Source organism: Sciurus carolinensis, unplaced genomic scaffold, assembly GCF_902686445.1.
Source record: "Sciurus carolinensis unplaced genomic scaffold, mSciCar1.2, whole genome shotgun sequence".
NCBI lineage: Eukaryota > Metazoa > Chordata > Mammalia > Rodentia > Sciuridae > Sciurus > Sciurus carolinensis.
In genome coordinates, this window is record NW_025920303.1 from 152,693 (window position 1) to 158,692 (window position 6,000).

Genomic DNA, 6,000 nt, shown 5'->3' on the forward strand with positions numbered 1-6,000 from the left:
AAGCCCGGAACCTATGGGCCATTGTTAGCCTGGCCATATTTTTCATTTCTGACTAACACATTTTTTATTCTTCCTTTTCTTGCTTTTCACCAATTTCTCTACAAGCCTGTCAATTCTACTGATGATTTTTCAGGTCGTGCTATTTTTGGTGACAAGGATATTTCTAGCCTTTCTTTGCTTTAACAGGAGGAATTTCTGCACTTTGCCGTTGGAATCATACTACAAATCAGACCCAGAGTAGAGCAACTCGTTCTGCTGACCCTAGCTATGATGTTGCTTTTCCTCCCACGTCAGCTTGTGTATTTCCTCCCTTTTATGTTTCTACCAACTAACATTTCTAATGACACCTCTTGGCTGTTCACTGTGTGCTATCTTTCACAATACTGGAATGATTCTTTTGCCACCCGTGCAATTTGCACATTTCTATCTTTCTACCAGTCCTAGTTTCTGTTGCAGATATAGAATTGCCAGTGCTATTATCAAGAAGCAGGAGAGGCTTTGACATTGCAACAGCCGTGATCATTGCCACCACAGTCCTTGCAGTAGCAGCATTGACACAACTATAACAACGATCATTTGGCCGAGAATGCAGCTGCAGCCTTACAGACCATAGAGACTCTATCAGAGAATGGACTCATTATAAGAACAAGTGGATACCTTGCAAGAACTTTTGGGACTGGGATGCGTTTATTCCCTGAGAGCTGCTTTGTTTTGCCCATATTGTAACTCCATTGGGATGTATATTGTTTCTGTATTTAATATGGCTATATGGTTTTTCTTCTGTTTATAGATTTGTCAAACAGCGGGCAAGCTTAGGAGCTATGGTGGTACTCCTCTGCCTTGGCCTTCTTCTCTTCATTCGTTTTGGCATGCATCTATAAGCTAGCCAATAGAGAGATCAAATTATTTTTCATCAGGCCATGACCGCCCTAAAGGCTGACAGCCCCCCATTCGTATGGCTCTTGATGCTGGATCGGTAGTCAAGGACGGGTAATGAAGGAGGTGGCTGTGTACCGACCTAAGACAGGAGCTGCAGCATGCTCTGCAGGCTCTGATGACGGGTAAGGACATATGCTGACCACTCAGCCTAAGACAGACACGGTCCCAAGCCTTAGTTTAATATTAAAGAAGGGGGATCTGTCGGGGTTTCTAGAGCCCCCAGCCTTAGGCATGGTCAAGATGGCGCCTGACGCTGAGCCAAAAGCGGCCAGCTATACAGTAAACAACCAGCGAATTCCAATGATTGGCTAGTTAACGATGTGACTAGAGCATGCCCCCCTCGTGTACCCATCCTATGCCTGCAGCTGTCCGCGTTTATCTCGTGTACTCTCCCCTGATTGGTTGAAGTGTATATAAGCCTGGTGGGTGGGAGAGTAAGGGAGAGAAGCTGAGGAAGAGGCAGAAGCGACGGGGACGGAAGAAGCGGAAGAAGCGGCGGCGGCGGCAGCGGCAGAGGCTGGAGCTGAGCTGGAAGCAGGGAGTACGCAGGAGCTGGAAGAAGCTGGGAGAAGGGAAGCTGGGAGTGCGCAGAAGCTAGGGGTAAGAGAAGCGTAGGAGAGGAACTGTGCACAATAAACTTCCAAAGCTTCAGACATTTGTCGTGTCTCTCTCTGCGGCCAGAGGGGATGTGATAACAGAAGTCTCAGGTAAGCACCCAGGAATCAGTACATGAAGTTGGTGTCTGAAGTCAGTGCAGACTTGTGGCTCTGAGCCCTTAAATCTGTGGAGTCTGACGCTGACTCTGGGTGGTTAGAGTCAGAATGGAATGAAGTTGTTGGATGCCTAGTTAATTTTTAGTCAGACATTTGATGTTGCCTGAGATCACATATTTAATTTCAAGGGTGATTAAAGAGATTAATACTAGAGCTCGGACTACTACTGGGCCTACCTAAGATCACCACCTGCCAGGTGGAAAACATCTTCATACAAATGATAAACTACAGAGGGAAAAACTATTTCCTGTCAGCTTCCTCCTGCAGCCCCCACTTTCTGACCAAAAGATTAGTAGTTCAAGATGATTTCTTTATTATAATGACTACTACAGTCAAGATTTGAGAACTTTGAAGTTTTGTAGCTATTGGTGAAAACTGGAATCCTTGACTTACTGCTTCTGAATCTGGACTTTTGGACAGGAAAACTTAAATAGTTGTACATAGAAATAATTGGTTGAGATAAAATATACTTTACAAACACTGTGGTTTGGGATAGATAAGTAATTTCAGATTACATACGAGCAGGTTCATGTAGTTGTGTAAGCTAGGAAATAGGAAAACTGCCAGTGTTTTTTTTTTTTTTTTTTTTATAAAGACTTGCACATTAGAGAGAGAGGCAGCAGGACTGGGGCTGTAGCTCAGTGGCAGAGTGCTTTCCCAGCTCATGCAAGGCACTGGGTTCAATCCTTAGCACCATATAAAAATAAACGAAATAAAGAGAGACAGCAGCCTTGCCGTCCTCCCTTCCTCTCTTGCTTGTGTGCACAAACATGCTGTGGCACATCTCAAACATAGTCAGGCTACACCAAGGGTATTTGACATCATCAAAGCAGAGGAGGGTGTAGTCCAGAATAGAGTGCTGCAGAAAGGCTGAAGGAGAGAACAGAATTGGTCCTTGGGTTTAGTAATCGTGGATCTCTAGCAACTATGTCAATCTGTTTGTGTAAGTTTAGGGGATCAGACTGGCAAGAAGCATAGAGTGGCGGAAATGTAGACTTTTAATTTGGTAAGTTTGGCTATTTATCTTCTTTGTAGAGTTTACTTCCAGGAGAGCAGAAGAGGATTTTCTTGACTGAAAAACTAATGAATGAGTGAAAATCCCACTGCAGTAGTTTGCATTCATTTCCTCCAAAAAGACCCACACTAGAGTCATTTACCTTCCAATCAGTGCACTGAATTTTGGTATGCCCAAACCCTCTGGAATCTTACTGAATTTTTTCCTTTTTGGTTTTATTTAGCATTTATTGAGACTCTAAAAGCACTACCCATGAAAGGAAAAAATGGACAAATTGGATTTCATCAGAATGAGAAACTGCTGCTTATGAAAAGAAATTGTTAAAAAAAATGAAAAAACCATTCAGATATGGGACAAATGTATATCTATATCTTAGTCTGAAATGAGCTGGTATCCAGAATTCATAAAAGAACACTTAAAACCCAAAATAAGAAGACATAACCCAATTAAAAATAAACCAAAAATTTGAAGTGATACTCCACAAAAGAAGGTGTAAAATAGTCAATTAGTATAAAAGTACATTACTGTAAGGCAATGTAAAATACTTAACATTACTATTCATTAGGAAAACTCAATTTAAGCCACACGGTCTCCAAATTGGTTTCCAAAATGTTCCTCAGATATTCTTCAGGTATCTCTAGCTGTAAGCCTTGACTCTGGTTCTTCACTCCACCTGGGAGGCTCTTCCCAGGTGCTACAGGCCTTGTTATAGCTTGCAAGAAGTGCCTGACTTTTCCGGTTACTTTTTCTAGTACAAAGTATGCACTTTTTCTCTCCCTCTTGGTTACTGTCTATCACGAGGATCCATGTGACTGTCTCCCATAAAGGTGATGTGGGATTCCAATGATTTCTATCTCCTGGTGTACATATTCCTGTCTAAATCTCTTCTGTGATGAAGGGCCAAGTCACATGACAATAGGACTTTACAGAAATGATGCTGTGTGTTTCTAGGGCTAGGTTATAAAAGATACTGCACCTTCTGTGTGACTCTCCTTTGGGGTAGGTGAGCTGCCATGTAGTGGCCATGCTCAATGGTCCCCATAGAGAACTCATGGGATTATACATCCAACACTCAACACTCACCTGCCTAGCATGAGTCATCTAGAGGACTGTGTGAGAATCCTCCAGTTCATCAAGGCTTCCGGTAACTACAACTCTTGTTGACATCTGATTGCAACCTCCTGGGGGACTCTGAACCATACCACCTTGCTAAGTTTCTCCTGAATTCTTGACCCACTGAACTTATGTGAAATGATCAATGTTTACTGTTTGAAGCTGTTATATTTTGGGGCATTTTGATATGAAGCAACTGATAACTAATATAGGTGGAAAGGAATATGTAGCTTCAATTTCAACTTGGATCTAAGTCATTTTGCTAACCACTGAGAAAGCTTATGATTTGATCCCTTCAATTTTACCTATCGTATTTATCTTTCAGTTTTGAACCAATAGGGAGGGGAGGAAGAAGGGAGTAAGAGGGAAAGCAGGCTGGCATTATTGACAAGAAAACAGTGGAAAATGGCCAAAGGTGCCAGGATCTCCTTCTCCAAGGTACACAGTCCCACAGAAATGTCAGTCTTGCTGAGCGACCATTTTTTTTTTAAGAGCAGGGCTCAGAAGACCCTTCTTCTCAGTCTCTGTGCTTTTTTGCTCCATTCAATATAGAGGAGTCAGAACTGTTTCAAGACCAACTCTTAAAACTTTACTTACTCTAAAAGCATCTGTAAGGGTTCACAAGGAAAGGTAAAATGAGGAAAATTCCAATGATAAACACCTTGCAAACTTCAAACAACACTCTGGAGAGCAGCCCTCAGTTCAGAGGCACCAATGTGGGTAGGAGGAGGAGATTGGGGTCCAGGAAGGTGACAATGATTTTACAACCCAGTCAAGAGCTGGCATCTTCTCCCATTCTCCCTCTGGATTTCCAGCTGGGCCCTGGACAGCTAAAATCAGTCCCCATAATCTGTAATAGTAAAGAGAACTGTGTGAGATATTCCTCCAAACAAATGGGGCAGAGACAGTTTGAGGCCTAGTTTGAACAGGATGGGGTCTGGGCTGGCCCAGCCATTTTCTCAGCAGACCATAGCTAGGGGACTTTCTGCCATGTCTGAATCTGTTGGGTAGTTCCAGGAAGGCAAGCTCAACAGCTTCCTCTGGGTATGGCACCCAGGGCCAGGTCTCTCCCTAATTCACACCAATTAACAGGGAATAGTGCTCCAGCAAAAAACAGTAAACAAATTGCTAGGCAATCAGTTAAAAGACAAATGTCAGAAAACAAACAAAACAGAGTGGCAGGATAATCCAAATCATTCCTCCAAGAGAGAAAAAACAGAAAATTCCTGTTACACACAAAACGATCAGGTCTTCCAAATCCAGACCTTTGCATGTGCTAAGCAAAACCAAGAATAAACAAGAACATGTGCTATTTTAATTGCGTTCAAAACGTCTTTTACAAGTGAAGCAAATTAATTTTGTATGTTCTGGGGTTCTGCAGAGAACAAAGAGCATTCGACTTTAAATGGGTAAAATGACACGTTTTCCGCGGTGGTTTCAGATAGCATCCTGCTCCAGCAGAATCTCTCCTCACATTTAAACTCCCCCAGCAGTTTCTGAGCATTTTGGAGGGACTTGGTTGTTGTAAGGGTCTTGGCAAGGAGCCCACGAGGACGCCTTTAGTTTCTCTGCTTGAGCATCCCCTTTGCCAAGCCCTCCCTTCTCTCCTCCTGGGCCTTGAGTTTCCGGGGTCCTAGTTTCATGATTTGCCCCAGTAGAGGTCACCTGGAATCTGATTTCTGACCTATGTTCCCTTATTTTCCGACTCCTAAAGGTTGGTGGCAACTGCCCTGGAAGACCGTGCAGCGTAGGCAGCTCCTGCGAGGTCCGACTGGACCCCCACTAGGCGTCACCTTTGTGTCCAAGCGTTCTGAGGCGCAAACCCATGGGCCGGCGCGGGAGGCAACTGCCAGGGCACTGCAGCTGTCCCCGGATGCACAGGATCCCCGCCCGCTGCCCGCGAGAATCTCCGGCAGAGGGCGCCGGCGCCGGTCCCGCTCTACCCTTCCCGGCAGGCAAGCAAAGGACTTTGCCTACTGCGCACCTGCAATTGGTCCGCCCCCCTGGCTCTTCCCGGCGACTTGTTGAACGCCCGAACCGGAGCCCTAGAACCTCCCCAGTCAGCCCGTGCCCCAACGGCAGTCAAGCGCCTCATCCAGGCTGGGAGAGGAGGACGACGAAGAGGTCCTAGAAGAGCAGGGAGAAAGAAGAGCGAAGCGA